This window comes from Dipodomys merriami, unplaced genomic scaffold (assembly GCF_024711535.1).
Source record: "Dipodomys merriami isolate MVZ:Mamm:240054 unplaced genomic scaffold, mDipMer1.0.p SCAF_93, whole genome shotgun sequence".
NCBI classification, from domain to species: domain Eukaryota; kingdom Metazoa; phylum Chordata; class Mammalia; order Rodentia; family Heteromyidae; genus Dipodomys; species Dipodomys merriami.
Genome location: NW_027206546.1, coordinates 2115371 through 2136219, shown reverse-complemented (window position 1 = coordinate 2136219; position 20849 = coordinate 2115371). Strand labels below are relative to the sequence as shown.

At 38.7% G+C, this 20849-nt stretch overlaps 2 pseudogenes; one reads left to right on the top strand and one right to left on the bottom strand.

Moving 5' to 3' along the window:
• Nucleotides 1-17844, bottom strand: part of LOC138821694 (CCA tRNA nucleotidyltransferase 1, mitochondrial-like) — a 30604-nt pseudogene extending 12760 nt beyond the window's left edge.
• Nucleotides 17845-19187: 1343 nt separating this feature from the next.
• Nucleotides 19188-20422, top strand: LOC138821693 (CCA tRNA nucleotidyltransferase 1, mitochondrial pseudogene; annotated as a pseudogene).
• The last annotated feature ends 427 nt before the right edge of the window (nt 20423-20849 follow it).

Here is a 20849-nt window from a genome sequence, read left to right as displayed (position 1 = left end):
TATCTATATAACTATCTATCAATCTATCTATCTATCTATCTATCTATCTATCTATCTATCTATCTATATATATATATATATATATAGAGAGAGAGAGAGAGAGAGAGAGAGAGTGCAAGGTATTTCACTTCTTTACAGCGACAATCAGAGCCTTACACTCTCACTTAGCTTTTTCCCCTAAGACTAGTACTCTACCACTTGAGCCATGTCTTCACTTCCAGCTTTTTGGTATTAATGGGACATAAGGGTCTTCTGGACTTTCTTGATGGAGCTGGTTAAGATCCTCAGATCTTAACCTCCTGAGTAGCTAGGATTAAAGATAGGAGCCACAAGCATCCAGGTACATTAAATTTCTTAAACTTAGCTAAACCTACTTATTTTCAGATTCTATGTTTGTGAAGTTGCCCCTTTCTCAAATTTCTGTGTAACCTCTAAATTAATATCTATGGTGCTCTCATGGCTATTTGTGGACATAGGAGAGAGAAAACTATGATCTACCAGAAACATACATTTCTAGATGAGATTGAGCATGACGACACTCAGCCTTTTTGCTTGAGCTTTTATTCCACAAGCACCAGTTTTCTCAATGCCATAATTTTTGAATATTTCTTCTCTTTACCAGTGATTCCATGATTAAAATAGCCCCCCCCAAGTGTAGTGCTGAAGTATTGTTTTGTGTCTCTAAAGATGTTACATGCCCCCTGAAAAAATGTGAGATTAGTTTAAGATGCACACGAGTTTTACTTGGTGGCAGATTAGTTTAATCTGCACAGTAGTTAATTAATCAACAATATTCATAAAGTAAGGTATTTCTAAACAGAAACACATACAACAAAGATGTATAGTATTGATTGACAAAAACATGAGCAGAGGCTCTCAGGAATGTAATCCTGAATTTTTCCTAGGAGTGATTTTTTTCATGGAGACTTTATAGAACTGATCTACTGCCAACAAATTGGACTCTGTCATTGTGTTTTATTTTTACAGTACTTTATTAGCTCATCTCACAACTGTGAAGCATCACAACTAAATGAAGAAAACATATGCATTCCGTGCATTTAAGTACAAAAACTTTGATAAACTAAAAGTCTTATACATGTTCAGAAAGGTGTAAGAACAAAAGTCAAGGAAGTGTTCAGCAGGGTTAGTCTGAAGCCTCAAGAAGCCAGATCTTTAAAGCTTCCCTACATGCGTAAAGAAGCCCCCATCTCTCCATAGCCCAGTGGCTACTTGCTTCCACCTTTTGAATCCCCTGTTTCTTCTTACCTATATAGAACCAACCTGGAACTGTACAAGGAAGAGATTCTGAAATATCAGTTCTCATCTTCTCCCATTAGAAGTTAAAAAAGGAGGTGGTGAATATCTCTATACAAAGATTAATCTAGAAAAGGCATTAGTAGTAGTAATGAGTAAAAAGAAAATTATTGTTTTGCCACAGCAATAACAGAATATGGTGTGGCAGAAGGCAAGGTTCTGTTTTTTTTTTTTTTTTAATGCTAGCTACCATCACAAATTCAGTGCTTCTTTATGGAGATTCTTCTCTAAACACAAGAATAGATCCTTCAGGGCACAGGTCAGGATTTGCAAGAGCCAAGCTAGTTCTCCTTCTACACTTTTCTGGTGGTGTTTCATTTTCCATGGTCTCCAAACACAAGAAGGTGCCACAGAAGCTTCTTTGCTCAGACAGTAGAGTGAATTGACCCTTTGCTCCCTTCTTAGTGACAATTGGGCCCCATTTCTGTCCTGAGCGTGATGCCTGTGGAGAGAATCAGCAAGGACCATTTGCTCTCCTGAGAGTAGTCAGGATATACCAAAGTATCTGCCTTGATCAATACTTTATTCCACATACTTATTTGAATTTAAAATGGAAGACATGTTAGGGTTAGTGATGATGGAGACACTAGAGAGGGAGGGTTATTGTGAGTGGATAAAGCTTTGGACTGAGAATGATCAGGGCTGTGTTCTAGTTTCAGCTTTGAAAACTAATGTTAAAAAACCCACATGTTTTAAAAACAGAAATTGAAGTCCTGAAAGATGTTCTCTGGGGGATTTTGAATATTGCTTCTGAAAGATCACTTAATCCCATGGTTTGAATGTAGTTTATAATTCTACACTTTTCTTAAAAAAATAAGAAAGCTTTAAGGAAAACTTCCTCGGAGAAAGTAAGCAGGGATGGGATTTCCCCCGCACACACCCACATAGCCTTTTGGTATTTGTAGTAAGCTGTTAGATTCTGGCATAAATGAAACTTTGTTCAAATTTTAATTTTAAAAATTTTTAATTATTTCCAAAATTGGTGAGTGACTAGAAATGGTTTCCCCTGAGATTTCCTCCCTTAATTTAAAACTGTTTCAGAATTTAGAAGGAGAGCTCTACATCACTTGTGTGTTAAAAGTTCAATATGTGTTCACACCAGGTGTGCAGCCATGAGAAGTGTTGAGTTGGGCCTCATTCTTCCCATCATTCAGATGAAGGGCCACTGATCCCAGTACTTTCTCTTACAGGTTCCTAACTGGCTTCCTCTCATGGCTGATTATGTTTTTTTTAAATAGTTATCATCTATATATACTTATGTAAAGCTCTGTTTTAGAAAGGCTTCAGCATAGCTGATGAAAAGCAGTCAATCTGATTTCCATACTCTTATAAGGAATGGTAAAAGCAGCCTAGGAAGTGTTGACTATTTATGGAAAACAAAAGCTCTAAATTCTTTGACTTTCCAGACTTATCCTTTAATAGAAACTAATGCTGGAAATAGAAGTCAGCCCGTTAGCTAGAAACAATTCAAGGATTGAATTCAATAAAAACTCTCCTGGGTTTCTACATGAACACTATTGAATTTGGCTGCAAATGAGCAAAAAGCACCTTCAGATATGTTTTCTTTATCCTTGCCCATTGTAGAGTCCTTGATTTAGTTTATTAGACAATAATGGATCTCCACTGACTTACCCAACTGGTATGTTTAAATACCTATTTCATTTAAAGATAGGTATTCAAATGCCTATTTCATTAAAAATATGTACAAAAAAGAATATAACAGCTTGTTCAACCATCCTTCTTAATAGCTCCTTTGGAGTCTCTCTGTGCTCTCAGCTAAATCCAAACTTGCAGAATTTCATTACGAGAGAGTATTGAGTCAATTCAATTACCTTGGAATTTGTGGTGGTCTCTCATGTTATAGTTTCACCCAAGGGAACTACAAAATGCATTCATTTAAATTTTGCTAAATCCACACAAGACTTATCTTGATTAAGGAAATTTTGGAAGTGGGATCTGATCTGTTCTTTACTTTCTTAAATTGAGGCATAACATATGCATGTAATAAGAGAGTACACTCATGTTAAGTATATAGTTCAGTGATGTTCTACGTATGCAAACAACCATAACAATCACTCTGATGAAGATAGAGAGCCTTTCTAGCACCCCACAAGGTTTCCTGTGCTTTTAATCCAGTCAATACTCCCACCCCAGAGGTAAGGAATATAGGTAGAAGAATGACTTCTATCATGTTTGATTAGGTTCCGTTTGCCTGATCTTCAGCTTCATATAAATAGATCCTCTGCTATAGGCCCTGTGGCTTTCTCCCTCTCTCAGTATAAAATCTGTGAGATTCATCCACAATATTTCATATAGCAGCTTCTTTCCTTTTATTTCTGTTTAGTATCCTAGTATATGAATATATGAGAGCCCGTCTACCCAGGCCCTCGTTATAGGAGTTTTAGATAGTTTCCAGGAGGAGTTATTGTGAATTAAGGTTGCTATATGCACACTCTTCCCTTGAATGAAGGCTTGAGTGTAGAAAGCTAAGGCAGGCACAGTGTTAGATTTCCAAATAGTGCCAGCTTTCTAGTGTAATGTTCTAGTAAACTGACTGTAAGAGAGTTCAAATTGTTCCTCACTCTCACCAACATTTGGTATTGCCAATCCCTTTTGGTAAGTATAGCGAGCATGGTGAGGAATTGTGGTTTAACTCTGAATTTCTTTCAGGAAATATTTCCCTGGTAAGAATGTACTTTAGTTTATCTCCATATCCATTGGCCATTTTAGCATCGTGTGTGTGTGTGTGTGTGTGTGTGTGTGTGTGTGTGTGTGTGTGTGTGTGTGTGTGTTGTTGTTGTTGTTGTTGTTGCTGTTTTGTCAGTTGTGGGGCTTTGAACACTGTCTCAGGGCCTGAACTTTTTTGCACTAGACTAGTGCTCCATTTCCAGTTTTTGAGTGGTTATTGAAGGTACGTTCTCATGGGGACTTTTCTGCCTGCGCTGGCTTTGTACCACAATCCTCAGATCTCAGTCTCATGAATAGTTAGGATTATAGATGTGAGCCACCATCACCTGGCTTTTTAGAATCTTAAATATTTTTATTGTTTTTATGGTGATGTACAGAGGAGTTAACAGTTACCTAAGTCAGGTAGAGTACAACTCTATTTGGACAGTGTCTTACCCCTTAGCGTGTGTGTGTGTGTGTGTGTGTGTGTGTGTGTGTGTGTGTGTGTGTGTGTGTGTGTGTGTGTGTGTGTGTCTGTGTTTTATCGGTCCTGGGGCTTGAACTTTGGGCCTGCCTGCTTGTTCCTTAGCTCTTCAGCTCAAGGCAAGTGCTTTACCACTTGAGCCACAGTGCCACTTCTGGTTTTCTGGTGTTTTTATTGAAGATAAAAGTCTCATGGACTTTCCTGCCTAGGCTAGCTTTGAACCATGATCCTGAGATCTCAGTCTCCTAAGTAGCTGGGATTATAGGCCTGAGCCACCAGTGCCCAGCCAGAATTTTTTTTTAAGTCTTTAAAGAAAACCAAAGTCTTTTCCTCATCAGACAAAGGAATACCAAACATTAAAAGTTTTCAGAGCAGGTAGGAGAAATATATTTGACTTAAAAAAATTTACTAAGCCAGGCACCAGTCGCTCACATCTGTAATCCTAGCTACTTAGGAGGCTGAGATCTGAGGATAGTGGTTCAGAGCCAGCCCAGGCAGGAAAGTCTGTGAGACTCTTATCTCCAATTAACCACCAAAAAGCTAGATGGGGTGCTATCGCTTAAGTGGTAGACTGTTAACCTTCAGCAAAATAGCTCAGGGACAGGACTCAGACCCTGAGTTCAAACTCCAAGAGTGGCACCAGAAAAATATATCTTACGTATGTATGTATTACAAATAAATTTTTATAGTCCATATGGCCTATCTTTTTTATAGTTTTAATGATACCTTTTGACAATGTTAAGTTCTTTAATGAAATGAAATGTATAATTTTCTTTTCATGCTAGTGCTTTTGGCACTATGGTAATGTACACACAGGACCTCACACTCAGCCTGCTCTGCTGGTGATCTATCACTTCTGCCACACCCGCAGTCAAGCTTGTGTTGCTTATTATGGACATACTCTTACATGCTTTTCTTCCCAGGCTGACCTTGAACTAGGATCCTCTGAAGATTAGCCTCCTGAATAGGGTCATAAACATAAGCCAGCTGTGCTCTGTTTAGGGATGTTTTTTTGTGGCCTATTTTCAGAATTCCTTGCTTATTATAAAATGGATTTATTTTTGGTTTGGCTCCATGGATATTTTGCAAATTTCATTCATGACAATAGCAACCAAGTGGCTAATTCATAAAGCCCTATTGGAGGAATCAATTCCTTGATTTATTTAAGAGGCAGGAGATTATTTTTGTATTCTCTTTTTAAAATTTTATTTTTTTTGTTGCTGTTGGTTATGGGGCTTGAACTCAGGACCTGGGTGCTGTCCCTGAGCTCTTTTTCTCAAGGTTAGTGTTCTACCACTTTGAACCACAGCTCCATTTCTGGTTTTCTGGTGATTAATTGGAGATGAGTGTCTTTGTGATCCTCAGTCTTAGCCTCTAGAATAGGTAGAATTACAGGCATGAGCCTCCAGCACCCAACATAATTTTTACTTTTTAAGTAATTTTACAAAGGGATTTCAACTCTATATGTCAATTTATGAGTACAGCACATCTGATCACTGTCACCACTGAGGAAGGGTATTTTTATAAGGACAATGACAGTTGCTGTAAATTGTTCATTTCCACAAGGGGTATAGTGATTACATTCATTGCTGACCATACACATTTATACACTATGAACTAATATATTTAGTTTTTGACCTTCAAACCTAAGTGGACTTTTTTTGTTACCCTGATATGACCACTAAAAATATTTCAGAATGTATGGATTGAGAGAGGAAGGAAAAATACATCCATTGTTAGTTGTAAGAAAGATGGTTAAGAAAGTTTTAAAACCAAAGAGGATTTCAGAGTGCTCCAATGAACTTCTTGTTGAGAATATAAATTAAAGGTATACACTTACCTAATTCCCCTCAATATGTGACCAATTGAATAGACTTGGATCATACATTAGAAGGCTATCTCCAAGGTTCAGAGGATAGGAAAAAGTGGAGGTCATAAACAACAGTCCTTTCCTTTCTGAAAATAGGAATATCTGAGGACCAGTTAGGGCTTGGCTTAGATGTGGCCAACAATGGGGCTTTGACAACAATACTTCTGGATCTTGACTTCATGAATTCTGGGCCACTTGTCTCCAAGTCATTATTAAATAACAAACAATGGAGTTAAGCTGGCTCTACTTATCATCTGTACTTTGCAGTTTCCATTTGCCTTTGCAGATGGATTCTCCATCCTTCCTTCTCATTGTTTCTTGCCATGTGCATCCTGGCTTTCTCCTGCCCTTTTTCTTCGGTTTGGCCAATGGGCAACACTATGAGGAAATCTGAGGGAAGAAAGATGATGAAAATAAAGGTAAATATTCTTTTCTTCAGATCGCTGAAGTTGGCTGTATCTGTGTGTTAAGTTCACAGCCCCTCAGGCGATCCTTTCCACATAGCATGACTCTGGGTTTTGCAAAGTCCTCTTTCTCCATAAAGCACAGGATGCCTACAGTCTCCTCTAGCCATGTGTCTTGCAGCACTAAATTATCCCTGACCCTTCATACTGTCTTTATAAGTCCTTATTCATAGTTCTGTTATTAAACATTTGCATTGACGGCTAATTTATGAGAGAAGAAATTAAAGCAGTAAATTATTTTACTGAGTTGGTTAAGGTTACACAGGTTACACTTTACACTGTTCTTCCAAGAAAACCCATGGTGTGAATCACAGGAACTCTGCCAGAGCGTTAGGAGGAGGATGGATGAACAGCCAGAGCAAAGAGGATTTAGAGCAGTGGAAATATTATGCATAATACTCTCATAGCAGATGCATGCCATCATATCCTTGTCCAAAAACTGTATAATATACAATATCAGGAATGAACCTTTCTCTGGAGGATAGTTTTGTGGTAGATTATTACCTTCCCAGGTAGGCGAGTCCCCGGGCTTGATCCCAATCACAGAAAAATAGATTGCTTTTTAAGAACAGAGTAAAATGTGGATATTAGATGATAATAATGTGTCAGTATAGATTCATCAGTTGTTCAATCCCCAGGATGAGTACAAAAAATATATTCCAACCTTGCCTAAAAAATGTTAAATACCACTGATTCTTCGCAATAAGTAGTTTGAATAATGAAAGTTAAACAGTTGATAAAACATGCACACCTCCCCACCTTGCATTTTGTTCTATTTGCCACTGTAGTAAGATTATCTCTAGATTTGCTATCTTTATAAGTGCTCTATAAACATATGTTGAGTGAGTGATACTGATCCATTCAGTAAAAGAATGGCACTGCAATGAATTGCAAGTTACTGTATCATATATCATTAAAAATAAAAGTCCCATATATATGACACCTAAAAAATATGTTAAAAATTACTTCAATTAGGAAAGAAAGGGGGGTTGGGGGAAGGGTATGTGAGAGAAAAATGAAGGAGGGGGTAACAAGTTCAACAAGATATGTACTCACTATCTTATTTATGTAACTGTAACCTTTCTGTACATCACCTTGACAATAAAATTAAAAATTAAAAAATAGGAAAGAAAAATGTGAATCACCCAAATGATCAAATCTTTTATTTTTTCTATCTTTTCTAGACTTTGTCTTTTTTTGTACAGTCTTTTAAAACTTGCAGTTAAAGGTGTATGAGAGTTTTCTTTCTCTTAAGCTTGAAAATAGTGTATAAGATCCATTACCATTGTTAAATAGCCTAGTTACAGTTTTTTAATAAACGCATAAAATTTTATAAAATCTTTAATAACCCACATAATGGAAAATGATTGCTCTTTGCCCTAATGTCTGGTATTTAGTTTTTTTTTCTGTGTTTTACTATTAGGACTATAACCTAAATGAATTGTTTCATGACATTCCTGTGTAAAAAAGGTCACATTTCTTTATTTTCCTAAATCAAATTAAATCTAGCTAGGGCTCCCACCTGTGAAGGTTAATGAGAAATCCAATTCCAGGTGTGTTTGAAACAGCTTCTACCTCTTCTATAAGTTTTATGAGAAACCCGGGGTTTATATTATTCAAAATTTGGGGAAGGACTCCTTATCCTCAGTTAGTGTTTGTGCTTTGACTTTTACCTTAACAAAGCAAAGCATCCTTGTTGTCTTGTACTTATAGTTGTTCCACTTGGTAGCAGGGATATCTGTTTGCAGAAGCCCTACCTATTTGTGGAAGCGGTTTCTTTTTTTGGTTGGCCTGGGGCTTGAACTCAGGGCCTCCCATTTGTTGCGTGGCTTTTCTAATCTAGGCTGGTGCTGTTACTCCACCCACATCTTTACTTCTAGCTTTTTGCGGGGTATTTGGAGAAAAGAGTCTCTCAGACTTTTCTGCCCCATTTGGCTTTGAATCCTGATCCCCAGCTCTCAGCCCCAGAGTAGCTAGGATTACAGGCCACCAGCACCCAGCCTGCTGGAACTGCCACCACCTCCCTTCTGCTTCCCTCAAAGGTGGTATCTGAATCTAAGGGACTATTTTCAACCTCATGCATTGTTTACTCACTTGGAGCTTCAACTCAGTCATGTACAGTTTTGTTCTGACTTCTTCTCAGAGTGTTCTGGGATCAAGTCCTTCCAGCAACTCATTTTCTCTCAGACAATTAAAATTTCTTTTTCTGCAATTCAGATCTTTCAACCCAAGGCTTCAGTGGAGGTTTGTTTTCCTTAGAGAAATGAAGAGTTCAACCCCTAGAACTTCATCCTATGCAGAGCCTAGAACTTACAATACAGAGACATGCCCTTTATGTAAAGCTCAGGATAGAAATTCAGGAATTCTACATCCTGCAAATATTCATACTTTAATTCATTGTCTCATGCTTAGAACTCAGTTCATTGTTCTGCCATGTAATGATGCTGCAATAACACGAAACATGCCACTTTTCCCTCAAGCAGTTTGATCATTGATTCAATTTTCATAAGTGCGTTAGTAGTCAATCCGAAAGTTAAAAGGTAACAAAAGGATCCAAAGAGATGAACCACAGATAAGGGACTTGTCACTTCAGTTAATGGCACAAGGAAAAAAAATTAGGAAATTCTACTGGAGAGAAGAACAAAACATGACACTTATATTATTCAAGATAATTGGGAAAGGACTCACCCTCAGCTCTGACTATCCATTAAGTTACAAAGACACATTGTGTTTTATGATCCACCAAAGAGCAACAGTCACATTATCATGAAGACATCAGAGAACTGCCAAGAGAGCAAGTTAAATCAGGATAGACTCAAGAAAGAATTGAGACCTGAGTAGTGAGTTCCAAGTTTGGACTGCTTTCCCTTAACAGTGAGAGGTTGCTTTTTGTATAGAAGAGAAACATATCTTAAGCCAAATGCTAGTGGCTCGTGCCTGGAATCCTAGTTACTCAGGAGGCTCAGATTTGAGGACTGTAATTCAAAATCAGCCACAAAAAATGCTGAAGTGGAGCTTTGGTTCAAGTGGTAGAGCATTAGCTTTAAATAAACAATAACTTAGGAACAATGATCATGCTCAGACCCTTAGTACACACACACACACACACACACACACACACACACACACAAACAGAAACTGAGATATGAGGATCATGGTTCCAAGCCAGCCCAGGCAGTAAAGTCTATGCACTCTTACCTCTTAGTTAACCACCAAAAAGCTGGAGGTCTGGCTCAAGTGATAGAGTACCAGTCTTGAATGAATTCTCTGAAAGACAGTACTCAGGTCCTGAGTTCAAGCCATAGTATTGGCAAGAAACACGAGTCTTAGAGCCTGACTATTGCTCTGGATAGCCAGAAAAGTAATAGAAATTTAAATTCAGATGTGGGAAGATGCCTGGAAATCCCTGGCTTTGAGCTCACAGCTCATAAAACTACAATTTAAATCAGAAGCAGACAGTCTTTGAAAGACTGAATTACTGCAAATAGTTTTTGTTTCGGGGTAAAAGAATGTCAAGTTCTTCAAAACAATTGGTAGAAGTCGCATGCATTCTCTGTAGAGAAAGATAATGGGATGTTCTCTTCCTCCTCCCCAACCTCCTCCTCCTCTTCTTATTTTGTGTTGGTACTGGGGCTTGAACTCAGAGCCTAGATGCTATCCCTTCACTTGTTTTGCTCATGGATGGTGCTCCACCACTTCAGTTGCAGCTTGACCTTTGGCTTTCTTAGTGATTAATTGGAAGTAAGAATTTCATAGACTTTGCTGCTTGTGCTGGTTTTGAATTGTGATCTTCATATTTCAGTCTCCTGTGTAGGATTACAGATGTGAGCCATTTGCACTGAGTTGTAATCTTTAAAACAGATTAAAAAAAAAATCTGGTTGATAGTAGGAAAAATCAGCCTGCCAGGTAACAGTACAGCATGAAAGAAGGGAAATAACAAAATGTTGAAATAAGGATTCAGGATGACCCATTGTAACAAAAAGATGTACAAAAAACTATGTTGAAAATGAACTTTACAACTTTTCAGCTGGGGAGGCAGGAGTTGGGGAAGTGGGGAGGAAAGGGATGGTAGGGGAAAAACAAAGGAGCACGTAAAAATGCTCAGTAGGAAATAGACTTACTACCTTGCTCATGTAACTGTAACCGCTCTGTACAGTATCTTTACAATAAATATATGTATTTTAAAATTTAATAATCAACAAAGCTAGTTAAATAGGGCCTTTCAGTATTGAAGGAAAGTTTTTAAATATTTAAAAATATATACTTAAAATTAGTGACAAAATATTAATTTTTTCTTCCAGAGAATTGGAAATTTAAGTAAAGGACAAAGAACAAAACTCATGGAGAATAATTGGGGAACATATCATTATGCTTATTGAAGAGGAACATATTTCTTTAACAATATAATATTTGGGCACAAAAATATTCCAGCAATAAAGATTGATAAGCCAACAAAATTCAAATTAAGAATTAAAAAAATACAACTAAGCATGTAAAGTCACACACACACACACACACACACACACACACACACACACACACACACACACTTGAGTGAGAGAAGATATTTCCCAAACATAAAATTAACAGAGGAGTCCCACATATAAAATATACAAATAATTACATATTAATGAAGACAAATCCTGAACAGAAAATGGGGAAATAGAGTCATATTACTCTCCTTTGACTGTGATGTCATGCGAAGGTCCATGGCTTGGTCTTCAGCCGCTGATATTGAGAAGTGATAGAAATCTTTAAGATATGGACTACAGGTGGGAGGTTTAGGTCCTTGAAGTTGTGGACTCAAATGGGAGAATGGAAATCTTAACTCCTGTCTATCTCTCTCTTTGTTTCCTGGCAGCCCAAGTTGAGTAATGTGACCTATGCCATCATGCTCTGCTTTGCCACAGGCCCCAAAACAATGGAACCAGCTGGCCATGGATTGACACCTGGAATTGTGAGCCAGTATGAGCTTTTGCTTTTATCTTCTATCTTTATCTATCTCATATATTTATTTAACAAGAACGCTAGCATACATCATTCAAGTAAATATTTAAATGACAATATGATTCTGGGTGTGATGGTTCCTGACTGTAATCCCAGCACTTGGGAGTTGCAGAGTGGGCTATAAGGAAACCCTAGTTAACAACAACAGAAAACAAAAACTCCAAGCGGCAGCAACAAACCTGAACACCATTGTGAGACATATGAAAAGGTGTTCAACCTCACTAATCACCATACAAAAATGCAAATCAAATGACAAAATAATATCAATTAAGACCCCACAGGATGACGATAATGGCAAAGACTGACACTACTGAGGGTTGGTAAGGATATAGAATTTGGGGGAACACTCATATTTTTGGTGAAGTGTAATTTTATCTTATCCATAATGGACAAACACTTAAAAATGATCTAGTGAGGTGAAAGCTCTTGGTGTATTATGTGCTGTGTGGGGAGCTGAGGCAGCGGTGTGTGAGGTCAACTTCCAGCAGCTCAGGTAAACCTGATTCTTCAAGGAACTGTGTCAAATCAAAGCACTATTAGCCAGTTTCAAAAGGCATGAGAGCAGCAGAATTAACTCATGGAATAAGCTTGGAACACATACTCCAGCTTTTTCCTAGGCTGCTTTTGGAAGGACCATTACTGATTGATTTGGAAAAAAAAAAGAATTCTGGGAGCCAGTTACTAAATTGTTGATAGCCAGTTTTTATTTTTATTTTATTTATATTTTTTGTAGTAAAAATGTTGGCAGGAAAGTTTATTAGGGAAATAATACACTTTCCATAGAACTGAATCGTGAGAACAATTTCTAATAAAGTAAAAGTATTACAACAATATAGAGACATTCTTATTTTATGCCAATCCTGGGGCTTGAACTCAGGACCTGGGCACTGTCTATGAGTTTACTCTGACTTCTACTCAAAACAAACTTAGCAGATATACCCAGTGTCCTAAAACTGCTATTTATATCAACCATCTGAGATACTTCCCCCAAAGACTATTTTATTTCATCAATACAATCCTCTACCAGCAAAATCCTCCTAATAATCCACCAACCTTTAAATCTAAGATTGTTTAGGGCAGCTAAGTACACAGAATTGTATTCCCCTTGTGAATAAATACACCTGGTCCAATAACAACTTGTTAATATTAGATCTTCCTTCATACCCATGGAAAACACATTTGTGCTCTCCTGATTTAAACACTCTTAATTGTGGTACTTTTGGAGAAAGGTCTTTCTTTTTTTTTTTTCCTCAAGCTATCCTATTTCATTCTTTTACAGTAGATATTTTCCAGTCTCAACAATATTGATATTGTGTGCCTTTGTTGTGTGTATAGTGGGAGCTTGGGGATGAGGTCTCTTACATTATGAGGACATTTAGCAGTATCTGTAGCTTCTAAGTACCAGATGTCAGAGGCACCCTCTGAGTTGTGACAACCAAAAATGTCTCTAGGTGGTGCCTAGAGAACAAAAAGTCATCCTACTGAGAACTACTACTCTATAAGCAGTTTATACTTCTTTTTTGTGGGGGAGGGTTCTAGTCGTAGGGCCTGAACTCTGGGCCTGGGTGCTGTCCCTCAGCTCTTCAGCTCAAGGCTAGCACTCTACCATTTGAGCCACAGTGCCACTTCCAGCTTTTTTCTTTTTGCTTATGTGGTACTGAGGAATTGAACCTAGGGCCTCATGCATGCAAGGCAAGTGCTCTACCACTGAGCCACCTTTCCAGGCCCAGTTTATACCTCTTTGCTACCTGTTTTTTTTTTCTTCCTTTACCAGTAGAGAAAAATAATAAATTATTTACCTCTTCACAATATATAAAAGGAAAGGTTTCTTTTGAGATCTTAAATACTTTTAAATATTAACAATTAGGCTGAGGCTGAGATCTGAAGATATTGGCTCAAAGTCAGACCAGAAAGAAAAGTCCAGAAGACCCTATCTCCAAATATTTAGAAAAATGTTAAACTGGAGGTATACATGAAGTGGCAGAGTGTCATGAATGAAAAAAACTAAACAAGAGCCCAAGGCCCTGAGTTTAAGCCAAGGCTCTCGCTAAATAAATAAATGTATAAATAAATAAAAAATGGGTGAAGAAGAATTAATGAATAATTCTTGAATTGTTGAGCCATTTAAAAAAGATAGGTCACTAAATAAACTGTATTTTGACTGAGAAATAAAATGTTTTAAATTAAAACATAAAATCTGGCTAAGAATACCATTTTACCAGTAAGGCACATTAGTAACTTAGTAAACTATTTGAGGTGATTAAAAATATATCAAAAGTGAAAAGACAGAAACACTACATTAGACATTAAACATCCATATTGTGTAATAACAAAATAAAAAAATACTTTAAAAATATGGCTTGATACAGAGATATATAAAGTAGAATAAGTGTATATGTCTACAGTATAGTATATCCTAGAAGCTCTCCTATATGAAGTTATCATAATGGAAGTTAGTGAGTTAATAAAAAAGTTAACTCAAAATATTTGAAATTTTTCCACTTTACCTTAAAGTAGTTGGATAGTTATGTGGCAGTCTTTCAATATAGAAACACCTCCTTTATCCTGAGTATTAATTAGTCTCCATACATGCTTTCTTAAGAAATAATGTCCATCATGAATCTTCAACTATGTTTGTGTATGTATGCATGTGTGTGTTTATGTGTGTGCATGTGTTTGAACTCTCGTCTTCAGGCTTGCTTGACAAGGGCTTTCACCACTGAGCCACACCTCCAGCCCTAACTGTTGCTTGTTGCTTTTGAGATAGAATCTCAAAAACATGGCCAAGACATGCATCAGAATGTTCACATGTTAGTCTTGGTAGCTAACAGATAGATGTGTGCCATCACATCCAGCTCTTCATTGAGAAGGGATCTCACAAACTTTCTGCCAGCCTGGCCTTGAACCACAATCCCGTCAATCTCAGCTCTCCATGTAGTTAGGTACCTAACCTGGCTGTGGCTATTATCTTCTTTTTGGGGGAGGGCGGGTCCAATATTGAGGCTTGAACTCAGGGCGTCACAATCCTCCTTGGCTTTTTGTTCAAAGCTGGTGCTCTACCACTTGAGCCATACCTCATTCCCTCAGGGTATATTTTAATAAGTAAAAATCTTGATTGACTCTGAGAGCAGAATTCTCCAATGTTTATGGTGTCTTTCAATATGCTATAATTATCTAGCCAACTCAGTTCAACCGCATCTTTCACTTAGTAAATCATTTTTATTCTACTTCCAGAGCCTTCAGGTCACTTTATTAAAACAGAAATATCTCTCTGCACACTCAAGTTCCACTGTTTTAAGGCTATTTTAAGGAATGTGAAGTTGAACAATTTTATGTAAAACAAAACAAAACAACAACAAAAACTAGCTGGGTATCAGTGGCTCACACCTGCAATTCTAGCTACTGAGGAGGCTGAGATATGAGGATTGCAGTTCAAAGCCAGCCCAGACAGGAAAGTCTCTGAGACTCTTATCTCCAATTAACCACTAGAAAACCGGAAGTGGCACTGTGGCTCAAGTAGCAGAGTAGTAGCCTTGAAGGGAAAAGTTCAGGGACAGTGCCCAGGCCCAGATTTCAAGCCCCATGACTGGCAAAACAAAAACAATTTCAGCCAGGCGCCAGTGGCACCGGCATGAAATCCTAGCTCTACAGGAGGCTGAGATCTGAGGATCATAGTTCAAAGCCAGCCCAGACAGAAAAGTCCATGAGACTCTTACCTCCAACTAGCTATCAAAAAGCTGGAAGCAGCATTGTGGCTTAAAGTGGTAGAGATTAGCCTCCAGCATAAAAGCCCAAGGGACAGACCCTGCGTTCAAGACCCAGGATCATCACAAAATAAAACAAGAAAATAAACAATTAAAAAAGAGCAATTTCAAACAAAACAAACAAATATAGGCCAAGCATGACTAAGTCCTGATGAATATAACAAACACATTTCTTATAAAAGTGTACAATTAAACCTTTTTTCTATAAATACCATGGTTTTAGTGTCATCTTTGTCAAATCTAGTCACAAATCTTTTCTCTTATGTTATGTTCTATATATCTTTTATGTAGATCTACTATACATTTTTAGTTCTTTTTTTCTTTATTTCCAGCTTTATGGTGGTTCATTGAAGTTAAGAATCTCATAGAATTTTTGGCCAAGGCTGGCTTTGAACCTCAGTCCTCATATCTCAGCTTCAAGTGTATCTAGGATTACAATCATAAACCATTGGAGCCCAGCTAGTTGGTTTTTTTTAGTTCATTTTTTTTGTTTTTTTTGTGTGTTTTTTTTGGGGGGGTCCAGTCCTGGGGCCTGAATTCTGGGCCTGGGTACTGTCCCTCTGCTCTTCAGTTCAAGGCTAGCGCTCTACCACTTTAGCCACAGTGCCACTTCTGGATTTTTTCTTTTTGCTTATGAGGTGCTGAGGAACCCAGGGCCTCAGGCATGCAAAGTAAGCACTCTACCACTGAGCCACCTTCCCAGCCCATCGTTCATTTTTTTTTAATATTGTACAAGTAACAAATGGAATTTCTGCTACCCAAAGTATATTGTTAGCAACATGAAAAGACAAACTATGGACATGGAAACATTTGTACAAATAGATACAAATAAATATAATATGGCATACCATGAGATAAACATGTCTGTGGTAAAGATGGTAGCATCCTTTAAATTCTATTCTTTCTTCCATTAGAATTCTCCTACCCTGGGAACAGTCAAAAACCACATTTCTCAGCCCCCTTTCAAAGAGAGGAAACTAGTTATAAGTTCTCATAGAAGTCTCTTCTGGAATCATGTTCCAACTTCTCCACTTGCACTAACAACACCATATATGTGCTCTTGCTCCAAGGCACTTGGAACACAGGTAGTCCATAATGCAGACTGAACCATGAGACTAGAACAGAAGACGAAAGAAAACAAAGGGAGAAATAACTAAAATGCCTGATGGCTGAGAGCAGGAATGCACAGGAAATGTTATAACCTAAGGAAATTACTGTAGAATAAAAAGCATCACTAAATTCATAGAGTGTGCAAATGATAAAGGGGTGACATTAATCAAAACTCATTGTATTCTTAAACTGCTTTATTGAATGGCAACTCCTTTGTACAAGTAATTAAATAAAAATATTTTAAAATGAAAACTGTAGAAAAATATGTAGCTGATTAATATACCATCAAGTGGATACACATCCAAACAAACACACCCATACTTAGTCCAGAAAGACCTTCCAGAATACCTCCACATGCTCCATAGCAAAAGCATTGTACCCTGCCAACATCTCCTAACAAAATTTGTCACTACTCTATTGACTGAGCTGTGTCCACTGTCATGACTGCCTTTGAAGTTTTACTGTCTAGGCAAGTGCCAATGGCTTACACTTATAAGCCTACCTTCTTGGGAGGCTAGGAATAGGAAGAACATAGTTCAAGGCAATCCCAGGAAGAAATCCCTTTCACAACCTATAGCTGAGCAGTGGTATGTACCTGCCATCTTACACAACACAGGAAAGTGAGTTTGGAAAATATCAGTTCCAGGCCAGCCAGGGCAGAAAAGTTCTTCAGACTCCATCTCTATACAGGTTAGTCAGACATGATAGTATGTATCTGTGATGCCAGCAATGATGGGAAACTTAAGTAGATGGATAGTCACTCAGCTGTATGCCTAAGCTGGAAGAGAGCCAGAACTTAAAAGAAAGAACCCTGTGTTTAGCTCATATTTCAGAGGCCTCAGTCCATCCTGACAGGGAGAACACATCAGAGCAAAGCAACTTGCAGCCAGAAAGCAAAGAAAGAAAGGGACTAGGACAAGAGATAGCCTCAAGGACGTACTCCCAGTGACTTATTTCTCCAGCCTAGACCCACCTCCATTTCCTCCCCAGAGAGTGCGACCAGCTGAGGACCAAGCCTTCAATACATCAGCCTAGTAATGGGGTCATTTCATATTCAGACTGTGATATCTCACCCTTTGCTTCCAAAAGTTCATGTCCATCTCATAATGCAAACTGCATTTGTCCATCTCCACAGGTTCCCCAAGTTTTAATAGTTCCAACATTATTCAAAAGCCAATTTCAAAGTCTCCTCTAAGACTCAAGAAAAACGCTGTTCCCTGAACCCCTAGGAAATCAACAAACTACATACTGCCAACATACAATGGCACAAAGTAAATATATTTCCAAAAAGGAGGAATGAGGGGGTTAGAGGTGTGGCTCCAATGGTAGAGCACCAGCCTGTGATCACAAAGGGCCAGGTCCTGAGTTCAAGTCTAGTACCAGGAAGAATAAAGTACCCAAAAGGAAAGAATTGGTCTCCAGAAAGAAGGTATGGACCAAAACAAGACTTAAATCCAGGAAGATAAGCATTAAATGCTGTAGCTGATGTCACCATCTAGGGGATACAGTGGCATCAGAAGTTTTCTTGGGAAACCCTGTCCTGGTGGACTTGTCATTTGCTGCCTACCTAGCCTCACTCTTGTTCTGACTGTGCTCATGTTCCTTGGCATCTACAACTTCCTATCCACTGACTTGCCACTGTTTCACACATCATCTTCTGAAGGGCTAATGCAGAGACTCAGAACCTATTACACACTGCTTAGCTTCCCAGGCCTTGCCTTGAAGACTGGGTAGAAGCATCCATGAGACCATAATTTCAGCTTTTTGCATGCCTGCAAAACCAGTGCAAAAAGGTTCAAACTTTTCAGTTCTGCATTTTACTCCCCGATTCTGTGAACTAGGCTAAAAGCAGGCAGTTACGCCATATGACAGTCTGAATGCTAAGATGCCTTGAAATAGTCTTTATCAGAATAATTAGTCCTGTTCCTCTAAGTTCAACCTCCACAAAGTCTCAGAGCAATGACAAAATACAGACCAGTTGTGTTGGTTATTGCTGTGATTATCTGGAGGTCTAGTTTGTTCTCTGGAGTCCTGCTCCACTCCTCCTTCCCCTAAAGTACCCCAAAGTCTGCCCTTCGGGAGGGATAGGAAAATGTACTTTTTTTTACATGATGTTTGATGTGGGTGGGGCTTGAACTCAAGGCCTGGCCCTCTTGCTTGGCTGGGGTTGAGCCACCTCTAGACAAGGAGGTGAGCCTCTGGCACTTGATGAATAAAATCGCATCTCACCGCCACCTGCAGAGAAGTGTGGTGGGCATGCAGGGGAGTGTGCTGGGTGTGCAGGGAAGAGTGGTAGGTGCACAGAGATGTGTGGTGGAAGCGCAGGGAAGTGTGGTGGGTGCGCAGGGAAGTGTGCTGGGTGTGCAGAGAAGTGTGGTGTGCTTGTAGGGAAGTGTGGTGGGTGAGCAGGGAAGTGTGGTCGGTGTGCCCACGTGCCCACCTGGCAGATATGTGTGGCCACTTCTCCAGATGCAGAGGCTGCTGTTTCCTGGGCAGGCAGGACAGGATGCAGGCTGGAGAAAGCTCTGTCTTGAAATGGCAGTCTCCAGGATTCCAGTCCCTTTTCACGGGAGGATTGAAGAGTCTGATAGAATTACTTGTGAAAGAGAATCAAGAGCTGAGAACAGCAAGAGGAGCGGTGAGGGATCTGCCGAATGGGGTGAAACTTCAAGATGTCCATTTTGCCACCAAAACCCAAATGAGGGAGATGTTTCTGTCAGGTGGCATTCGGATGACCAACAAAGGAGAGAAGCAGGGAACCATCATGGCTATGCTTCGTGAAGGCAATTTTGAAATTACCACACTGAGGATAGATGTCACAAGTGACGGAAGACATGCCTAGGTAGAATTCACAGCTGCCCGGCAGAAGGATGCCTAACACAGAGACCTCACTATAAACTCCATGTTTCTAGGCCTTGATGGTTATTGACTCGATTATTTTAGTGGCTATGAAGATTTTAAAAAAATAAGAAAGTTACGGTTTGTAGGACACACACATCAAAGAATACAAGAAGATTAACTTCGGATTTTAAGCTACTTCAGGTTTGATGGTAGAATTGTGGAAAAACTTGGTAAACATGATGCTGAGACTTTGGAAGCAATCGCAGAAAATGCAAAAGGCTTGGCTGGACTATCAGGAGAGTGCATTTGGGTAGAACTGAAAAAAAATTCTTTTTGGTAAATGTGTAAACGACTTATTTCACCTGAACTATGATCTTGATATGGCTCCTCATAAAGGTTTACCCACAATTGCAAGTTTATAAGAATATAGTGAAGTCAGTGAAAATGTTGATACTTGCTAAGCAAAGCGAAGGCCCATCTTGGCCTCACTGCGGAAAGTACAAGATGATGTCACAAAATGGGATTTGAGGTTGAAGATTTCACAAGAAGAGGAAAAACATTGGCTTATTTAGAGTTAAAAATAGGAAAGACTTAGTTACAGCATCAGATCATTCAAAACCATTGAAACCCTATCAAAACTTCATTGTAGATTCCAGAGAGCCAGATGGAAATGCCAGAGTATGTGAGCTGCTGAAGTACCAGGGTGAACGCAGTCTCCTCATGGAGATGTAGTAGTGGTCCCTGCACACTTCCCTATGAGCGGACCTGACATTAGAAAAGTTGGCATTTCTTCCAGGAAGGAAATTGGTGCTGTGTTACAGCAACTGCAAGTACAGTGGGAAAAAAAGTGGCTGCCAAATGGAAAAAGAGGAATTCCTAAGTTACATAAAGAAGACCTAGAATGAAGAGCTGGTTCTCAAAACGATAAGACTGGTCAACTTTGCCTGTCTATGAGATTTAAGAAGCTACAGCAGAGTTAAGAGAGAATCCATTAAGAAAAATCTTCTTGCTTTGTGAAACTATTTCAGGCACTGACTGAAATGGAGTCTACCACCTTATAATCTGATTTTATCAAAGAATCCTAGAATGTTTTTGGTGTAGGTTCTGACTTAACTGTCTATTCTTTTCAAATAAAAAATGGTTTTACATAGGGAACAACTAGGATTGACCTTAAATGTAACTATTTTTCTGGGTGGTGTATTCCTGTAATCCTAGCTACTTGGGAGGTGGAGACATAAGGAACTTAGTTTGAGGCTAGTTAGCAGTTAGTGAAACCCTGTCTCAAAAGCAAAATATAAACAAAAGGCTGGGGTGTGATTCACGTAAA